The sequence below is a fragment of the Cupressus sempervirens genome, chromosome 6, assembly GCF_028749045.1.
Source record: "Cupressus sempervirens isolate cs-2001-9-10 chromosome 6, ASM2874904v1, whole genome shotgun sequence".
NCBI lineage: Eukaryota > Viridiplantae > Streptophyta > Pinopsida > Cupressales > Cupressaceae > Cupressus > Cupressus sempervirens.
Genome location: NC_143123.1, coordinates 127,164,771 through 127,187,617, shown reverse-complemented (window position 1 = coordinate 127,187,617; position 22,847 = coordinate 127,164,771).

Here is a 22,847-nt window from a genome sequence, read left to right as displayed (position 1 = left end):
TGTGAAGAAGGATCATACCTATGATCTAGCTGAATTACAATTGCAAAAAATAATGGAAAACCTAAGTGCCATTAGAAAAACCAAGAGTGCATAGTGTATGTTTGGAGAAATCCTAATTTGCATATTTTTCTATGTTCAAAACACATTCCCATCCTTTGGCAAGGTAAGTTGGAAGATAAATATATTAGTAGCAGTTCAAGTTAATGAGTATATTGAGCAAATGGGAGATAACTTTGAGACTATCATGACAAGCTATTTTGAAGACTTCAAGAATTTTATGAAATAGAGGATGAGAATACCAGTTTCCTTGGTTGAACAGTATTATAATGGCATATTCTTTCTTGTTATTATTGACTTTATGTATGTATAGGCTACCATACCTAGGGTAAGATGGCTAAGACCCCTAGGCTATGAGATTAATGTTGATGAAGCCCTAGCTACTATCACTGCACTTCTAGCTTAAGAAGTTGATAAATCAACTAAAATCTTTGGAAACTATAGTGTTATGAAATCCAAAGTTGAGATGGAGTTGAACATAGCCTCCACATTGAAGAAGACATACAAATTGGTAAAGAAATTAAAGGAAAAATTTGGTGAAGGCACAAGTGAAGAAGAAGAAGAGGATGAAGAGGAAGAACAGAAAAAAACTCAAGAACCTCTAGCACTAACCAAGGATTGGGAGAAGATAAGGATGAAGAATAAGTAGAAGGTGTCAAGGAAGTAGAAGAAGCACCAGTATAGGTAGAACCAAAGAAGAGAAAGTCTAAAGCACAACCTGTGGCAAAGACAAAGGCTAAGAAGATTTCTAAGCCAAGCCAAGAAAAACTTACAACACCAACAACCAAGGCAAGCACATGGGCCACCACCAAAAAGCCAAAGAAAAGGCCAAGGCTACAAAATAAGAAGGGCCAGAGTAGAAGAAGCAAAGAAGGAAATACATTGCATAGCCAGAAACTAATGAAGAGAGGATAGAACCAGAGGATACAAGCTAGTTTAGAGTGGTAAGTCATCCACCAAAATCTGATCTTGAGAATCTCTATGAAAAATGTTAGAAACAATGTAGATTTATCTGATTTGAAAAGTATTGATTTTGAAAAACTTGGTAGAGAAGAGTATAACTTGATTGAAGAATCAATTTATGAAATGATGTCTAAGTTCAAGAACACCCCACTTGAATTAGATAACACTATGCCAAAAGAATTATATACTAAATTGTTGAAAATAAGTGGCATTATTGTTTAAACCTAGAGAAACAAATTAGAGAATCCACACTAGCCCAGGTAATGCCTGAATTGACTAAAGGGTAGATTATCAAGGCCATAAAGAAGTATGGTGGAAGGTTTGCAGCAAAATATAGGGCATTCAACATTCTTCAGAAAAATATTGAAGATTTTGTGAAGAAATCCACTCAAATGTGGAAATTGATTTATGGATTGACAACTATAAAATACGAAGAAGAAGATCCCTTTGAGGGAAGAAATAATGGTGATGATAAGGAGGAGGAAGATAAAGAAAAGGAAACTACTAAGGAGGAGATACAAAAGAAAGATGAAGACATGGCTATAGCTAAAGAGCAATAGGAAGAACAGAGTGTGCAAGACACACAAATACCAACTATGAGCCCTCCTCATGACACTGGTATACCTGCAGAAATCATTATTGTTAAGGATGTTCCTGATAACTCAACTCAGAACATCAATCCCTTAACTGCAAAAGATCTAAAGAAGATTCTTGACCAATCCACACTACAAGCAAGATTATGTGAAAATCCAATATTGGTCAGTGTTGATGAACTTCAGAAGGCAGAAGCTGACATCACAAGGGATATTTAGTGAACACACAAGAACTACCTTCTTCCATCCCTTCAGCTACTAGTGATCAACCCTTGATTCAAACAACTAAACATACATCTATCAAGGTTGACACAAGAATCAAACAAGACATAGTTAAGTAGAGGTAGACTGCCAAAGAAGAGGAAAAGGAAACAACAATAGATCAAATAGGATAGATAGACACATCTGTACCTATAGCACAACCACTAGGTGCAACTCAAATCATTATGATTGATGGAAGAAAATCTAAAGAAAGTAAGGATATACTAGAGGAGAAGGAACAAGAAGCTATTCAAGCATTGGTGATATTACCAACATCAATCAATCCTAAAAAAATCCTTCAGACACTGAGCACAAAGACAATAACACTACAAATTTTAGCACTAGGTTCAAGCTCTACAAACATTGACGAGGTAACTCACTATGGTGATGTAACTTTAGATGAAGAAATAGTGGTACCTTGGTTTGATTATGCAACAATGACACTAGAACAAATAAACATGTTACAAAAAGCTTTGGAAAAGAAGAAACATCAAGAAATACTTAGAAAGGGCTTCAGGAAAAGGCAAGCATCATAGGACATCAAGGAAATATTCTTAGCTACATTCAACTTGCCTACACCTAAAGAAACAAAGCCTCTATTGCAACAATTTTCAGACATTGTTGAGAAAGCCAATAATGAAGATATTGACACAAGTGCAAAACTTCTTGAGTAGTCAGAGAAGAAATTCTAGAATAAAGTAAATGAGAAAATATCTGGAGAGATTACACTCACTCAAGTTGCACTAACCACAAAGGTTGAAGATGTGAAGAAAGTACTGGAGAATATTTTCTCATTATACTCTAAACTGTGTGACCCAACACTCTTCACTCAAGAAATAAGACATATAATTATGAGTCTAGAGAGAAATCTAAATGTATTAGGTATGTAACTACCACAAAATCCATCTTAGAGTGAGAAACATTTTCATGCATTGCTTCAATCACAAAGTCAACTAGTTGTATTAATAGCAGAAGAGGCTAATATAAGAGCCAAGTTGACACAAATTCAAGCCTCCCTCACCCCACATATGGAAATACTCCATATAGAGCTAGGATATGTAGAAACCTTGTTAAAGAAAGATCCTCATCTTTCTACATTAGATGGACTAGTTCACCTTGCAACTGAGCTGGCAATCCAACTCAAGTCATTGGATGTTGCATGTGACAACTGGGATACAACACTGAAGATAATTATGGAGGTCCAAAAATCCTTTTTGGAAAAATACACTCCAAGTGTATAGACCCTTTGACATAAGTGTCAAAAATGGGGAGATAAAAGAAAAAGGGGGACAGAAAGAAAAGAGTAAGGGGTAGATAAACCTAGGGGGAAGAAAAAAAATTAAAACAAAGGAGAAAGGAAGATCAGAATAGAATAGAAGCAAAGCATATCAGATGATAGAGCATCAGTTGAAAATACATTGAAGACAAAGAGCATCGGCAAGAGACAAATCTACTTAGAATGGAGAACAAATTTTTGATATAGATCAGGCACATTAACTCAGGGGGAGTTATAAATTTTTAGGTATATAGGTTATTACAAAATTTTGAAATTTTTAAGTTTTGTATTTAAGCCGAGTTGTGAACATATTATAATCAAGAAGATTAGATTGATTATGTCCAGTTAAGTGTTTTTGAGACTCATGTCAAAGGGCGAGATTGTTGATCTTAGATTGGTTTTGACAATTGAGTGTCAACACACTTAAGACAGTTACTTATTTTATGCCAAACTAGTAATACATGCTGAGTGTAACATGTAAATACAAGACTGTGCCAAGTTTCAATAAGTGTCGAGTCACTCATGTGCTGAGTTACTCAAGTGCTAAGCAGATAGAACATGCTGAGTGATTCAAGTGCCAAGTAAACAATAGATGCCAAGTAGTTCAAGTGCCAAGTCAAAAACAAAATTATAGTATGTGTCAAGAATCAGTAACTTCAAGAGTCAGGCAACATAGATTGGACATATTTGTTTGTGATTGTACAAACAACTATGTAAACCATTTTCAAGCCGACATAAGGTTAGATTTTGATTCTTTAAAGATAAGAATGAATCTATTTGTGTAATCCCTATGTGTTTACATGTAACCAATAAAAAAATAGAAAGGATTAAGTGGCAAAAAGTATGCATCTCAACTGTAGTTTCATACCTAACCCTAAGCCACCAAAGTCTTTATAAGGAAGATGAAGCCCCAACAAAGAGGGGAATCGAGAGAGTATGAAAGAGATCATGTTATAGAAGGTAACAAGGGGTGAATGATTGAATTTGTTCAAAGAGTGTTCAAGGTGACTTAGCAGTAAAAGTGAATTGCAGAATTAGTTGGAGAAGAGACATAAGAATACATCATTGTCAAATTAGATCAAAGAGGATCAAGAAGGACTCTGTATGAATTTGATCTTTAATTAGGCAACAAGAGCCAATCAGAAGATCTATGCTAAAACATCCTAACATGTGAATTTAGTTAGATCTCCTAGGCAGAGTAGTCCTAATAGACTATTGTAAATCCTTTAACAGGGTAACATTCCAAGTGGATGTTTTGAAGTCCTTTAGCCAGGCACACTTCTAACAATGTGTTGAAATCCTCTAACAAGGTGGGACTTAACAGTCCTTGTAAGTTTTTAACAGGGCAAGCCTTTCATAGGGCAGATCATGTTTCATGGTCAAACCATTATTATCTTAATTGGCTACACTTTATTGTTGCAGTAGTGAAGATTTGTGGGTGTCATCCCCACCTTAGTTTTACCTTCTTTGTGGAGGGTTTTTGGGTAATCATATCTGGTGTTAAGTGTGTATGTTCAATTGCTTACATGTTTTAGATGCATTTACTTTTCATGCTATTTTTAGTTCATATATTGCATGCATCTAATGAATGATGAAAGTTTTAATGGATAAAGTTTGAAGTACTAATTCACACACCCCCCCACCCACCCGCTCAGAAGTATATGTTTCCTATTTGTAATTCCAATAGCAAATTCATAAGTTCTTGCCATGCCTAGAAGTTATGTTTGTTTAGTTTTGGAATCTCTCTCTTGTAAGACATCTTGATCTTTAACTTAGGTCCTTGAAACCTTTCTATACAAGCACCAAAAAGCTCTGATACTAACTATTGGAAATATAAGAGAAGTAACTGAGAGGGGAGGGGTGAATTAGTTACCACTACAATAAATCACATATCATTTAGATGTTAGTACATAACATAAACTTCATTGAAAATATTGATGCTTGATAAATACACGTACTCGGTCTACACTAGTAAATTTTGTAACTCAACAAACACAAAATTAGAAATATTAACTTGAAAAATGAAAATTTTAAGATATTATCAATGATTATCCTTATTTAATTTAGTTGCATACACATAAAAAAATAGCATGAACACAAGTGACACCAAGATTTATCGTTGAAACTCAATTTGAGAAAAACCACCAATTGCAACCAGTTATTGATTTTCACTCTTCTGAAGTGAGCCCTAGTAGGAGCAAACCTTATTAAAGGTTAAAAAACACACTATTGGTTTTGACCCTATTAGAGGATTTAATCACCCTGTTAGGAAGTAGCCTTGTTAGAGGTCTTTCGATACTTTAATCTAGAAATGTCACCTTGTTAAAGGATTTACAAATAGTTGTTAACCCAACTCTGTTAAGAGATTTATATCACTACTACAATGGTTAGAGAGTAGCAATGAGATGATTTGATTTCTGATATAATTAAATTATTGATTATAGATCTCAATTCTGGTTTTTATACCTGATCCTTTTAGATCAAATGCATCTTTGCAGCTCAACAAGGATATTATGCTCATCCTTCTAATTCACTTCCTCTAACCATCTTGAAATCTTCTATTACTTGCACACATTCAATCCTCAATTTGACCTTATATTTATATCACATACATTATCAAGTCAGCTTGAATACAACTTAAAATACTTAATATTCATCTCCTCGGTCCGCTAGAACCAACAAACAAATCAATTGAACTCAATATGCCAAAATAAGAAAATTCTTTGTTAGTTGACCATGCTCAGTAGATACTAACTCAGAAATGATTTTCCTGTGTCAACCAAGTGAACTCAGTTAACACTGCTTTTCCACAAAGCTGATAACACTCAACTTCTACAATCTTCCTTTTGTCACTCAAGTGAGCTCGACATACACTAATTGGCAATGATATGACATCTGTGTAACATCAAAGACAATACACAATTAACCAATTATTTTCAACTATATATATATATATATATATATATATATATATATATATATAGAAGAGCAGATTTTTTTGTTATAGCATTAAATTACAATATGATTTTTTCTTAAGTAAATAATGATGATTATTTTTAGAAAATTAAATTAAAGACAATTATTTTTAGTAGACATCGGTTCTTTTAAAACTATGTAATCGGGAAATGTTTTATAATCAAACTAAACTTGGGAAAAGTACCAATTGGAAAGCCATGAAAACAAAAACTCCCACTCTACTCAATTCAAGCTTTATGAAATTATACCAAAAACTACATGGCTGAAAACTGTACTTGTTTCAATGTCTATGGTGGTGTTATATTTTACCTTGTGATGGGTTTTGGGAAAGCTTTTAGTTAGCCAAATTAGGAATTTTTAACAGAGGCTTGGGAAGTATGATTTTTTTTTATGTAATGTTTTAGTCACGATCAATTCTTTTTCAACCAATGCTCTAAAGTTGTGTTTTTGTGATGAGGTCCATTTCTGCTTTGTAAGCTCATGTGTTGTGATTTTCTTAATATAACATTGGACACTTTCGATCTATATCTTTTTGTGATTTCAGGTTTCTCATATAGAACTGATGTGATTATAGTGATTTTATGAGATGCATTTATGTGGATCATGTATATGTTGGGAAGTGGTTTGCAATGGGGGTCAGAACCCTAAAGAGGTATCTTGGATAACTCATTATGAGTTGTATTAATAAGTGACAACATTTTTATTAATGGGGTCAAAATGAATTAACAATAGTTAGTTTGATACCTCACCCATGCCTTGAATGCTAGTACAGGATTGGATAGAGTAGAGAGGGTGCTTGGTTGCAACCTTGCTTCATCTGTATGCCTTGCCCATAAGAAAGGATACTAATGTCACATAGAGTCACTAGGGGGTTGGGGTCTTGAAAGACTACTAGTGTAGTGCCTACCCTAGTTTGTTATTTGTTATATTGTCAAATTCTTTTAGGCTAGATTTCATGATTATGCGATTTGATTCAATGGTACTTGGTTACTTGATTTAGTTGATACTATTTACATGTTTGGATTATATATATTTGATAAGCTACTTCATACTCAGATATTTTATGTATTCATGGTTATTCATTTGATGATGATGCATTGTATACTTCATGTATAGTGATTTCAGTTACTTTCATGATGACAATTATATGGATGATTTATATGTGGTTTTATGGTTACTTGCCCCATACTTGCATGTGTATGATGTACATGTATGTTTTACTTTATGTTTGACGTATCTAGTGTGGTTGACGGAGCGAGTCGTAGTCACCTGCTAGTTGGGATATATTTCTATCATTGTCTATTTAGTTTATATGTGTGTGTGTGTGTGTGTGTATGTGTGTGTGTGTGTGTGTGTGTGTGTGTGTGTGTGTGTGTGTGTGTGTGTGTGTGTGTGTACATGTTTCAATTTTATATAGATTGCAGGTATCAGGCATCGACTTCCCTAAATTACCAGGATGAGTGTGCCCTATTGTAGTATCTCAATGGTAAAAGAGGGGAGATAGTTCCCAAGTCCAAATCCTAAACCCAAGCCTAATTGTCCTAAGATAAAGGACAAGTATATGATTGCCTTACCCTTCTGAATTTGTCAAAGTAATGTAAATTCAAGATCTTGATCTTTGAGTTCGATTCATACTTTACCTTTTTAGTCTAGTTTCTTTTTTGAGTATGTGGTCTTTTGTGACTTTAAAGAGTAATTAAATCAACCAAAGAGATTGTTAAAATGATTTAATTAAATTTAAAAAAATTAAAGGGAAAAAATAATTATATTACATTTAATTAATTGAGAAATTAATTAAATAAAAGAATTAAATTTAAAAATTTAATTAAAAGGCTAATTTTGATGTAATTATAATTATTTTATTTAAACAATAATACATTTAGAATTTTCATTTAAATAATTTGCTTTAAATATTATTATTGGTAAAATAATAAATATGTCTTCTTAAAATGTCTTGCTAATTAAAATCGAGTGCTAATAATTTAAATAATCATTATTCTAATTTAAAACCTCTAAACATGCACAAAGGAATTAAATGAATCAAAATAGTAAAAGTTTATTTTAATGAGAAGCCTTTGCATGTTTGTGAAACCAAAAACCCTAGGTAGGGTTAGACTCTTTATTAAGAGATTCAAAGTCATTTCTAGACACACAGGTTTGGAGAAGCAATTATGGAATTGAAAGACGAGACTTTTCTCAAGGTTCCGGATAACGAGATTTTCACAAGCACAAACTGATTACCAGGTTTATAACATCAAATTGAGATAGGGTTTTGTAGAAGCATTGTAGGAAATCACTCAAAAATATGTCTTCTTTGTGTTTGTTATATCGATTTTTCTTATTGGAAATGTATTTGAATTTTAAAACTCATGTTGGTAAATTGATTGTTCTTCATTACTAAAACATCTATGAAAAATCAAATTGAAACACTTAATCAAAAAGCTTAAATCTTGTAAATGGGTTCATTGGGTAGAGTTTTGAATCAAGAAAGTATTATTGTTTTATACATTTGACTAGTTACAAATAATTTTCCTATTAGATCTTTATTGAAAAAGAGAAATTATATATATATATATTACCATAGTAATAAAATTATATTTTTGGTTGGGCATTTTTGTTTTAAATAAATAAATAAATATATGTTGCGAGGGGTGGGGGGGGCACCACCTCCCCAACCCCCATCTCCCTTGGGACAATTATAAGCTTGTCAACAGGTCTTTAAGGCACCGCACGACAATCTCTACTACAACAACAAGAAGTACTATCTTGGCCAATACTCTGTTGTTGCATTCATAGAGCTATCATAGTAGTGCAAGCCACGTAGGTCACGGTCCATCCCCTTAGGGGGTTATTATTATTATTTTAATGTTTTCTTTAATATTTTTTTAACATATATTAAATTTTATAATTTCAATAACATAAAATTATTTATATTAATTTTCTTAAAATATAAATATTTAATTATTATTTTAATATGACAACTTTATTTTTAAAATGATAAATAATATTTACATATAGTTGTTTCTATGTTTTTACAAAAGGGGGACTTTTTGTTAAAGCATCAAATTACTATATCAATATTATTTTCTTAAGTAAACAATGAGGATTATTATTGAGAATTAAATCAAAGCATTGTTTTACTAGAAATGGGTTCTTTTAAACTATGAAAACAAAGATTGTATTATGATGATCTAAACTTGGTAAAACTATATCTACTCGAAACTATAATAAAATGAGAACTTCAACTTTACTCAAATCGATCTTTGTGAAACTTTATCAAAGATTAAAATGACCAAATAACTACACTTATTTTAAATGCACGTCAAGATGTTATGTTTATCTTGGGATTTTTTTTGGGAGATCTAGTAGTTTGGTCAAATAGGAATGTTTACCAAAGGCTTGGGAAATGGTTGTTTTTATGATGTTGTTATGTGATGTTGTTTTTTCACAATTATTTCATTCCCAACCAATGTGCTATATTCACATGTTTTTTTGATAAGATCTAGTTCTCCTTTGTAAGCTCACGTGTTGTGATTTTCTTGGCGTAACATGTAAGGCTTTGATCAATTATCTATTGGTGCTTTCTAGTTTATTTTATAGGTCCAAGGTAAATATTTTGATTCTATGAGATGTACTTCTATGAGCTTAAGGTAGGTTATCTATATGTATGTTGGGAAGTGACTTGCAATGGAGGTCGAAGCCCTTAAGAAATTGATTGGGTAACCCATTGTAAGTTGTATTAATAAGTGATAAAAATATCTTTAATGAGGTTAAAAGTAATTAAGAAGAGTTAGTTTGTTACCTTGCCCATGCCTCAAGTGCTAGTACAAGCTAGGATGGGAGTAGAGATGATGCTCAACTGTGACCTTGCCTTGTTAGTATGCCTTGTCTATAAGAAAGGATACTAATTCCATATAGAATCACTAGGGGGTCAAGGTCCTGAGAAGTTGCTAGAGTAACCTTGAGTTGACTCATGTGATGACACTTTCCCACATGCATATTAGGTTTCCTACGTGTCTTTTTTTCCTCTGGGATTGGATGTTACTTGTTTACTTGGTACCTTAGAGATAAAATGCTATCAAGATTCCTTGACCTAGATTCTTGTAATGACTTTTGGATAATTATTTGTTTGGGACTTCAGATCATCTCCTAAGCATGGTGGGAATGACCCATTTAGGTTCCATGAGGGCAGGTGGTAGTATTTCTTATACCATTGAGATCTAACAGTTGGATGCTAATGCTAGATGTACCTTGTGCAATTGTTCTATTCTCCTTATCTTGTGATTATGTTCTATGGTTTATTTTGGTATTTTGTACTTTGGTTATTTGAGATCTTACAAGATGTTTTATCTTATCATGATGTATATTCTTTTAGCATTTCATACCCTATGACATGTGCAGTGGATGAGTATGCATTCTATAACATCTTATGTACTTGTATATTCTTTTATGTGATTTTGTACATGTGGTTATTCTATGACATGGACTTTGTTTATTTCTAAAATTTTATCTTGGTTAACTTATGTGTGTGATTCAATGTTATGGGAACCTTGAGAGATGTTCCTACTATTTTATTTCTTATGTATGTATGTGAGTTATTTCTTTCTCTTTGTTATCTCTTGATCATTTTAATCTTTCAAAAAAAAAATGTTTAAGAAACTTAGTGACATTATAGGTTAATTTCTATGGGGTTTCCTGGTAGGGCATTACAACAAGGCTAGCCTTAGAGTTGACTCATGTGATGGAACTTTCCATATGCATATTAGGTTTCCTATATGTCTTGTTGCCTTTGGGAATAGATGTTAACTTGTGTACTTAGTACCTTTGAGATATAATTTTTCTAGGATCTTGAGACTTACATTCTTGTTGTGACTTTTAGTTTGCTATTCATTTGAGACTTGATATTATCTCCTCAACATGGTGGGAGCAAGGCCACTTAGGTTCCATGAGGTCAGGTTGTAGTGATTTTTTTCCATTGAGATCTAATAGTTGGACCCTGATGCTGGATTTACCTTTGTTGTAGATGATCTATTCTTCTGACCTAGTGATGTGTTGTATCTTCACACTTTGATATTTTGTAATATAGTTGTTGAGATCCTATGAGATGATATATCTTATCATGTTGTATGTTTTTTTAGCATTTCATACCTTGCGACATGTGAAGTGGATGTGTATGCACCTTTTGTACTTGTATATCCTTTTGTGAGATTTTGGTACATGTAGTTAATCCTATGACATGGGCTTGTTTGATTATTAAATTTAAGGTTAATAAAATATATGTATGTGACTCAACATTATGGAACCCTTGAGAGATGTAATTATTATTGCTTTGCTTATGTATGCATGTGATGTGTGTTTGAGTTGTTGGTTACACATTAGTATCTCTTGTATGTTTAAATCTTTCAAAAAAATGTTTAGAAAGCTTGACATATTTTTCTAGGCTAATTTCTCATGGGTTCCCTAGCAAGGCATTACATGATCATAATGTAGCACACATATGATAGCATGAGACATTGATATACCTTACAAAAATACTTTAGAAAAACCATAGTCAGGTTCAAAATTGAAAAATATTATATTATCTAGAAACTAAAAAGAATAAGAGTTCAAAATTGCAAACTATTATATTATCTAGCAACTAAAATACACTTTGAAGCTAGACAAAATATATTACAAGATTTAATGCCAATAATTAAAGAGAAATCAAGCATGTAATTATATAATTATACCCAAAATCTCTATTTACAAGTAGGAAAATAATAATGAAAAAAGGCAACTACAAGTTTGCCAACCACTTTTCCACCTATATTTAACTCCCTAAGAAAAGTATTGAATACAAATGTGTGTCAAAAATATTTTATAGTAGTGAATGTGTTTTACATGAAATTTTTTTTTTAGATACATTCATGTAGTTAATCTAATTCACTATGTGCACACTAAACTATGAAGTTGGAGTCTCAAGAACCCATCAATTAAATTTTTTTCAGGTTCCTCTCACACATCCCCTCTAGTCACAACTAAAAAAAAACAAAGGGAAGAAAAAGGCTAGCACCTTTGAGGAGGCTCAAGCCACAAAGACAAAAAATGCTAAATTTCACATATATTGGATATATTTTGATGTATAGATTAGTGATGAAGCCATCACTCCACTTCTCTCTATTAGACTTGACACCAAACTTGTTGAGAAAGAGAGAATTTTGAAAGAGCCCTCTTCTTTTGCTAAGTTGATGGAACCAAAGAGAAAGGAAAGGGAGGAAGAAACCCCAAAGAAAGAAGCTCCCTTGACCAATGATATAAGCATGATTCATATTTATAAGAGGCCCAAAGATTCTACCACCCTTACTCTTGATCCCTTGACCAAAGCCAATTCCCTCTCCCCTACTCTCTACACAAAATAGACTATTGTATAGGAGGAGGGCAATATTCAAGAGGAGGCAAGTGGTTTAATATTGATGCAATCAAGAAAATTATTGACATTTTTGTCACCATTTATCCAATTATAGATAACTTATTAGTAACATCTTTCATGGGATAAGTTCTATATTTTTCAAGGAGAAAATTTTTGCATTTTCAGGTGTACGAAAATGTTGTACATTTTTTGGTGTTGAAGGAGCTAGTTGAATGAATTTTCTTGTCGTATGAGTCATTTTTTGCTCATTCCACATTTTCAAGTAACAAATTTAGTGCATTTTTATGTCCAGTCAGGATTATAGGACAATTTGAAGAGAAGGAACTATTTATTGTGATGTCACATGAGTTGAGACTATTGTGCATTTTTGGGCATCAAATGAGTTGGCTAGTTGTAGGAACACATTTTTGCTCCTTCAATGTCATGATCTTACACAACTTGTGTTCTTGCATTGTGCAATTTTGGTGTTGTGCATACAGTGTGTTTTCATGTTGTGATATTGTGTTGCGGTGCATTTTTGTGCTCTACACGTCATCGCAAGTCTATTTTGTAGAAGGAATTTGATGGTGTGATAGTGCACAGGTTGAAACTATTGTGCATTTTAGTGCCTCTGTTATTTTTTTTCTATTGAACGTGATGTGACCCAAGAGCTTAACATTTATGACCCAACTAATTTTTTGGGTGTTTCCACATGACATAAGTGGCTATCCTTCCTTTTTTACTATTTGCAGAGGGTATGGGCATGCTTTTCTTGGTTGGGGAACCATTTCCTAGCACATTTTCTGCCACTTCATGAGTAGATTTGTATGTAGAATCAGATTTTTGTTTATTCTTTCTTGATTTTCACTTTGTAACTTAACTCTAGTATAGTTGGAGTTTGAAGTGTATTTTTGTAATTGGGTTATGTCTAGTCTCTTTAAAAGGTAGCTTTGTACATATTTTTGTTGAGCTGTCATTTTGCACAATGCTTAATGGTAGGAATCCTTTCAAACTCCTCTTTTGAAAAGTCAATCTTGGGGCTCACATTCAAGGTTCTGAGTGATCTTTTGACCTATTGGAATCCACTCAGTTGAAGATAAATCTATTTGTTCATGATGAGGCCTTTGTTGGTTCCAACCAATTTTGGATCAAATGGTCAATATGCTTGTTGTTTAGAAATTAACCACAAAAGAGATATGTTTTTGGTATTTTCTATTTTTTAATGAATGCAATCTAACAATGCAACTATATGAATCCCTAATTTAACCAAGGGTTTGTAAAAGAAAATAACGAAGATAGGGTGATAAGGAGTTTAAGAAAATAACATGAAAAGTAAATCCTAATGGACATAAACTATGGAAATAATGTGTCTACCAATTAAGCTTTCAAAAAGATTGGTAGCTAACCAATGAAAGTAGGAGCAACACTTCCTTAATTTCACTAATGCAATCGTCGAGGGGAATTTAGTAACCGTATGATGTTTCACTTTTCATCAAATCACAAGGCCACAGAAAGTGCACTTATGTGAGACAAAAAGCCATTCAAGAACAATATGGTGATCTCTTCTTGAACTAGATATGTTAGTAGAATTTAGCAACACCAGAATTAGAAGGTTGCACAACCAGAAATAACATAACAAACTTTTTGTTCAATTACACTCCATGAACATGCATTCATAAAATATAACACACTTAAGCAAGAATCACTACACTCCAAATGTGAGCACCAAAAGTATATATTATTGCAAAATAACAGTGACAACCCGGAATACAAATTACATTCCTAAATTTATAAGAAATTCTCTCCTCAATTTGTGGTGAGAGTGAGAGATATCTTTATGCAATAATATGCTTCTAAACTAATAAAACAGATCTATTTATTTAAAAACTATCTATCTAACTGGTGCTAAGACAGACTTCATCCATATTATATCATTAATTGGATGCATGAGCCTTTACATGTATTAAAACAAAGAAAGCATGAAAGAATAAGAAAGAAAAATCCTTTAGATGATGTAGAAGTGACTGGAAGTGGTAAAAATAGAAGCTCCATCTTCAGGAGGCATCTGTAGGAGTTAAACTATTGTCAGAATGCATTTCGGATGCATGAAAAGCTCTAAATTTAGAATTGGTAGTTAACTATTGGTGCACCTCTGAATTCTTCAAAAATCTTCCAAAACACTACTGAAAAAGTGCACCAACACACCTAGTGCACCTGCGCACCTGGTGCACCAGCGCAATGACACACCTCAAAGGCTCAATTTGCCAAAATATCAAAGTTCTTAGTTTTGAAAATAGTTTTTGGGTTTTTCTCAGACAAGGTCTTGGAGCACTCTAGTTTACTTATTTTTCCCCTTTTTGATGATTTATACTCTCTTTATAGCAAACACTTTCATACATTTGAACTCCTTCTACTTTTCCTATCTAAAATCCCAAGGCACCTGTGTTGAATCTTGTCATTAATAATTGTGTAAGATGAGGAACATATTCTAGTTCATGTTTCTAACCTCTGTATCTTTGATCTTTTTCTTCTCTCCAACCACCCTATCCTTGTCGGTGAGAGGCCAGGTGATCCACATTATCCAAAATGATCAAATGTTTGAAACTTTTCACAATATTTTCTAGGCATTTTTAACTAGCTTTTTTGGAGGAATTCTGCTCAAAATTTCAAGTTAAAACTTTCATTAGTCCCTAAAACTAGGTAGTTGAAGGCTCACTGTTTTAGGGACTAAAATTATATTTTTAGTTCTTCTTTCTAGATGGTTTTGAATTATGAGCTCTAGGTCAAAAGTTATCACCCTAACAAGTTAAGGATGCCCTTTTATCTACACAAAGAAGCAAACATTAGTCTAGAGAGTTGAAAATCAAACCCATTAATACCGACCCTAATATTGACATGAACAAAATATAAAAAACCTAAAGACAGAGACACCTAGAAAAACCTAATTTTGCAACCCTTATATGCAAAAAAAGGGCACACCTAGTGTACCTCAAAGGTGTGCTAGGTGTACCTAACTCTTTTTTAAAGACTGGGGTGTGCAACAGTCCACCAAATTAGGTGTGCTACTATGCACCTTAAGTTAGGTTTGTGTTTCTTAAAGTTTTTTGTTTTTGAGTGTAGGTGGGGTGGAAGGGGATCGGGTGTAGTGGTGCACCTCTTAGAGGTGTGTAGCTGTACAGGTGCACACTTCCAAGGGGAACATGCTTTCCTTAAGTATCTTATTGCACTAGCGCACTTGGTGAGGTGCACTAGTGCACCTTTTTCTTTGCAAAAAAGACTTATCCCCTCAAATGATGAATTATGGAATCTAGGTTTTGGAAATCAGGACCCAGATCTAACAAAAAACACTAGATAAAACCCCCAAAAGAATTAGATCTTGGACTAGGGATCCAAAAAGCTAAAAAATAAAGTGGGGGGTTCCCATTTCTAAGCAAATTGGGGTGTGCATTGTGAAACCACAACAATCTTGTAGGTTCTTCTTTATTGTATTTTTATAGTAGTTTTATGCTCTAAAACTATATTCCTTTGCCTACCATTAATAAAATGTCTACTGCATACATGTGCCTTGTAGTAAATGTTTATTTTTTATATTTTATATTCTTGTGTTAAATCTACTAGTAGTTGCTACATAGTGAAATTCCTTTTCCTTTTAGCACTTCAATTAGTTCCAAACTTGCATGTGATTCCTTAGGAAATAGAATAGAGTTAAGATTTGTGTATTTGGGTATTTTATTGATGTACACTATAGTCTTAGGTAGAGTTAGTAACCAAATTTCAATCAAGTGGTCATCTGTCTCTTTCAACCTTTTAATTTAAGTATCTCCTTCTCCCTTTTCCTCAAAATTATTAGTGTAGGTGCATCCTAATTATAAGGAAGCCGACCTTCTCCAGAGATTTAGCCCCAAAGTTCAAGTCCCACTCTTAGAGGTTGTTTTCATGTTAATCAAAGTCACTTAAGGGTCATACCTCAAGTAAGGGTGCATACTTTTGTGTCAACAATTTTTGGCATGCTCGGTGGGACAAACAAATCCTACTTCATAAGTCTAGTAGTAACTAGTTAACTCTTTACTCATTGAGAATTTGGGTGTTTTCTCAGTGCTATCAGCCTCTTGAGGAATTTCATGAAACACCTTGATGAATCTAGTGCGAATCTACTAGTTTCATATAGAAACAATTCTAGTATGTGAAGATCATTATTGATCTTTTATACTTTTTAAAAATTTCTATGAATTTTCAGCTTATATAAATTTCCAATCATGAATCTATTTTATAGAAATGACTAGTATTTTCCCCCATATCATGAAAATATTATTCTCTAGCCCTCATACTCTCAATATCAATCTCAACCTCAAGCTGATTATGGACAGCATATCAAATTTGCCTACCATCCTCCTACCCCTACTCCACCAGTCCCAACATCCCCTTATAAGAGATTGAGGATATGATGTTGGAATTCTAAATTAAGATTGACTAGAAGTTTCATGAACAAAATTAGAGTATAGACATGAAATTTCATGAATAGAGTAAGCAGTTAATAAATTTCAAAGGCAATGTGGGTGAGTAGTTGAAGGCCTATGGACATGATATTAGGATTCTTTGGAGGCATTAGGAGTTTTATATAAAACAAAAATCAAAGGCCCAACAGGGGAATTTTGAACAAGATAATTGTCAGACTTGTCCTCAACAATAAGAACTAGAATATCACACTTTCATTCACTTTCCAGAGTGGGATGTGAGAAAGGCCTATTTTGAGGAGGATATTACAAGAAGACTAGTTATTACAAAAGAAGAGACAAGGCTCAAGCTTGCTAAATTGCAAGAAACTAAAGCACAAGAGCCTCCAAGGAGAAAATTTGCTAGCTTTAGACAAAGTAACCCTCCTATTTTGCAAAATCCCACAAGAGCCAAAAACCCACTCACAAGCCATATTTCCAAATCTGATATCTAAGGAAGAGTCACACAAACACTTCTAGCTTCAAAAGGAGTGAGCCTCCCTAGATTTCCATTTTACATTGCAAATTTATTGAGCCTCTACCTCCTCAACTTGATGTTGAGAAGTTGTCAAAGGAGAAAGATGAGGCAAAGGAGGATGAGGCGGTTCCTTTCTTAGAGGAGCCAAAGATAGATGATCAAGATTCATATGAGGAAGAAATACCACACCTATTGCAAGAAAAAGAAAAGAAAACCTATTAGTTATAGCAGGAGGACAAGCATGAGAAAAAGATAGAAGAAAAGATATAAGAAAGTTATGATCTGAAGGATAATTTTTCTAGCATCATAATGGATTACTGCTCAAGGATTGACACTATACTAGTAGCTCTCAAGGAGGTTACTCATGAGCATCATGAGGAAGAGGTGGAGATCAGTTCTCCACCAAAAAAAAGGAGCCACATCCAAACCAAAAGGATACCATAATTGCAAGGCACAACAACATAGTCAAAGACGATTGCTTAGACCTAGTGTCATCAAGAGGATGCCCCATAAGGCATCTAGCTCTACAATGATGCATGTCGGCCTCAGTCATGCTCATTCCAGAGCATGAGGAATATTTTCACAATAAGGAGCAAGTAAGTCTTGCTCAACAAAATAATGCCCTAGTACTACATTTTTCTTAGCATTGGGAAGGAGCTTCATGCAACAATATTCTTGGCATGCTTGCTAATATTTTTTATTACCCATATGCATGAAAGAAAAATACCAGCTTCTAAGGAAGGATGACTACTTCAACAAGCTAGTTAATTGCTTTATTTAATTTTAGTTTTGTAAATTTGTGTACATAGTAGGTTAGATATTTCAATTTTTCCAAGAAGTGCACAAGCACAACTATTTCCCTCTTGGAGATAGCAATTTTTGTTGAAGTTGATGAAATATCAACCCCACAACTCCCAAGAATCATCTCTCATGGAAAGAGAGAAACAAAAGCTATGGAGGCTAGAATTCCCAAATCCATAGATGAGACATTCTTGATGAGAAAAAAGAGAAATTTCTATTATCAAAAGTGAACAAATAAATTACAAAGAAATCAATCCTTATAAAAGGAGATCAAAACCCTAATAGGTAAAACCTAGGTTGCATGATAATAATTAATAAAATAATTAATTATTATAAGCCTAAAGTTTAGCTTAAGTAAAGTAGAGATAATAGGTAACTTAATAATCAAATAAAAAATGATTTAATTAATAAGAAAATATTTTATAATTACTCTAACACCCCACCTTAAGATAAACTTAGGGAATAGCTAAAACCTAGAAACTACTATTGAAAGAATAATTGTGTCTTGACAACAAGGCTTGATGAGGTACCCAAGCACAACCAAATATCTAAAAAGAGGAGAAATAGAGAAAACCATATGGGTAAAACCCTACTCCAAAAAGAGATGGATATAAAATGTTCCATAAGATAGGAACAAAAGGATGATCATGAAAAACACCACTGAAGCATGAAGTTGAAAACATTGCCAAACTGTTGATCTGAAAAACCCCCATTGTATAGAACATGACCAGGAAGAGAAGACTAAGTCTGAAGAGTTGATCAATTGAACATGGAAGATATCTTCATGACCTCCAAAAAGAGAAATGAAAAAATGTCTATATGGTAAATGATCCATCTCACCAAAATGCATAGGTATCTAGCCATTGCAATCACCTAGTACATAGGATCAAATACTAAATACATAGTTCACTCCATCAAACCAAGAAAGCAATAGAACCAAGATAACCACACCATAATGCTAAGAGCTAAGAAATGAACATTGAAACTAAAGGCAATATCTCCTGCAAAAAGAAGAACCAAGAACATCAAAAGTGCAAAATAAGTACAAACACCTATAATTACACATGTCATCGACACATAATGAGCCTAATGTCATGGAAGGAATGTTGGAATGTCTTAAAGGGAAGAATGCTTCTGAGAGAGGGGGGGGGGGGGGGGGGGGGGGGTGAATCAGAAGTAATGGCCGTTTAACTTGTTTTAAATCCTTAATAACATATAACTAAAATTAACATTCATGCATATAAACATTAAACAATCATGAGAAACAAACATGCATCACCACATAACACTTGAGATTTTGGTGACCCAGAAACCCTCCAGGAATAAGAAGGTAAAACTAGGGTGGGGATGATACCCACAAAATTACTGCAGCAATTGATTTTAACCACTTCTAATGGTTTTCCTTGTTAAAGGCCTACCCTTTTAAAGGCTACAACACACTATTCAATGTGAACCTGTTAAAGGATTTTTGCACCCTGTTAGGAGTGTGCCTTGTTAGAGGACTTAAGAACATTCAACTTAGAATGCCACCTTGTCAAAGGATTTACATAAGGCTATTAAACCCACCTAACTCAATAGGATTTCCAAATTCCTAATACAGTTGTGAGAGAGGATTAGAATAATACACCTGATCTAATGAAATCTTTGATGCTGATCTCAGGTACTTGATCTACTCTTCTATCACTGATCTCTGCTAGATCTGATCTGCTGATTGTGTTCCTTGTTATATTCTGATCAACTAGATGTGTAAATGCTATTCTGTCCACTAAATCTTTGACACCAATGTTCTACAACGACCTTAATAATAGGCTCAACTTTTCCTTCTTCTTTTCAACTCCTCTTCTCACTATATTTAATGGTGTCAAGACTCCCTTATAAAGATTAGTGGTTTGTTATGCATCCTTGATTCAAGTGTTCCCACTCAAACTCTTGAAATTCACCTACTGGCTACATGTAGTCTCCAATTTTTTGATTGGCTACATGAAGATTGCATAGGTGGTTGGGAGGATTTGATCTTATCTCCCTATTAAGTAATAAGTCATACATAACTATTTTACATCTTGGCTTGCGATTGCACAAACTTTCATGCTAATCTTGCATTACTTGGCACATGAAGTAAGACTAATCGTCATCACCATCTATTCTGGATTTCTCGGTATCCACTGTGTTTCCTGGTTACTCAGCTCCTATAGAATTACTATATCACTTAGTACCTATAGAATTCCTATGTTACACGGCACCTATTAACTTCCTATGTTACTCGGTACCTATTAACTTTTTATTTTCTCAGCACATATTGTCTTTTGATCTACTAGGTACTATTTGTAACTCGGCATGTGTTAGAGTTTTAGCTTGGCTTCCATTGTATACTCAGCATGTATTAGAGTTCTGGCTTGGCTTCCATTGTATACTCAGCATGTATAGTGCAATTGGTTAAGTGTGTTGACACTCATTTGTCAATCTTACTTATTTGATCAATAATCTCCCCCTTTGACATGAGTGTCAAAAACACTTAACTAATCATTAATGATCCAATCCTTGTGTATCCATTCTTCACTTGCTTAATTCACATACAAAATTTCAAAAAGATATTGTAAACAACAATATACCTTATGTCTCCCCCTGAGTTGATTATGCCTTATCATGTCATGAATTCTGATATCTTGTGCCATTGTGCCTAATGTCCTCTATTTTTGTCCTATTCTTGCCTTCTGATCTTGTTATCTCCTTATCTTCTTGCTATATGCATCTCTCCTCCTGCATTTCTCCTCCTTTAATATATCTCCCCCTTAGAATATTATCTCCCCCTTTTTGATAGTTATGTCAAAGGGTTCTAAATGGTAATGCCATGCTTGGCTAAAAATGTTTTATTTATCTCAAGGAGTATTTTGAGAGCTACATCTTAGTTATTCAATGCAATATCCAATGACTTGTGTTGGATTGCAAGCTCTACTACTAGATCAACAAGTCCTTCATGTGTAGAAATATTTGGATCCTTCTTCAGGACTATTTCTGCATACATTTTCTCCTTGTGTAATACCTCCTAGTGAGGAGTAATTAAGGCTTGAATCTACATCAACTTTTCTTTAATAGTGGCCTCTTCTGTTGATAATGAAGCTAATTCCCTTCAAGTGTGAAGCATTAAAGAAAATTGATTTTCACTCTGTGTAGGATTTGAGGGTAGTTGCATACTGGAGAGCTTTAATTTTCTCTCAAGGTTTAGAATTTTAGGATTTATTTCTTGTATGAACCTAGAAAAATCACACAATTTGCTATAAAGGGAAAAGATGTTCCCTAGTACAATCTTTACCTTATCCAATTTCTTGGCTAGGTCAACCTATCCCAAAATTATGTTATTGGCTATCTTTTGGTTGAATTTTCCTAGAAACTTCTTCTCTGACCATTCCATGAGTTTTACATTTGTATCATAATCTTCATTATTTACTTGGTCAACTATATCAGATAGTTTCTCAAGGATTGGCTTGTTTGCATCTAGAGGTTGTAGGATGAAGGCATCCATGAATATATCCTTGATCTCATTCATTGCCTGCTTATATTTGTAGTCTTTCCTCAATGCCTCTTGCCTCCTTCTCTTATCCAATGCACTTTGTATCTCATTCATCTTTTCCTCAGTTAAAGTGCTTGAATCATAATAGGGTATTTGAATTTCTTCATCAAGCTCAGGAATACCATAATGAATGGTCTTGGCTACCCTAGTAGAACTTGAGCTTGGTGTCCTAGCTTGTAAGGTCAACATGTCAATACTCGACTCCTGAACGAGTTTGGTAGGAGTTCCTATTTTTGGCAATTCAACCAAAGTTTTTATTGCTGACTCCTCCTTATCCTATTTTTCTTCCTTATCTTCTTCTTATTCCATTTCTGGTGGGGGTGTACTTGTTATCTATACTGATGTACCTATGACTTCCCCTGCTATTGCACTCGGCTCCTGATGAGCTTGCATGGATATTCTTGGTGGTGATGGAGATGGTAGAAATCAAAGTCTAGTAATTTGAGTGATTTGAGGTGGTTCTTGTGGTGACACCTTGGCTTCTTTGAGTTTATCTACTGACTTTTGGAGCTGATCTACACTGACCAATATGGGACTTGTACACAATTATGCTTGAAGAGTTGTTTGGTCAAGGATCTTAGTGAGATCCTCTATAGTTAATGGGTTGATGTTTTGACTTGTGGTGTCAGTAACATCCTTAATCTTTATTATTTTTGCAAGTGTGATGGAAGAGTGAGGAGGGCTAGGAGGTGGTAGTTGTGTGTCTTGCACACTTTGGGCTTGCTACCCATCAGTACCCCTGTCTTCATCTTTTCCTTCCTCCTCTTTTTCTTCCTTGTTTTCCTCTTCTTCAATGTTTTTCTCTACTTCTATCTTCTCTTCTCTCCTCTTTCTTCTCTCTTCTGGCTTAGCAGTAGCTTCTTCTTTGTATTCCTCTTCAAAGACATCTTCAGTTTTCTTATATAAATTCTTCCACAATCTTGTGGTTCTCTATACAACTTCTTCTATTTTACTCTAAAGTATAGAAAATGTACTATACTTGGGTGTAAACCT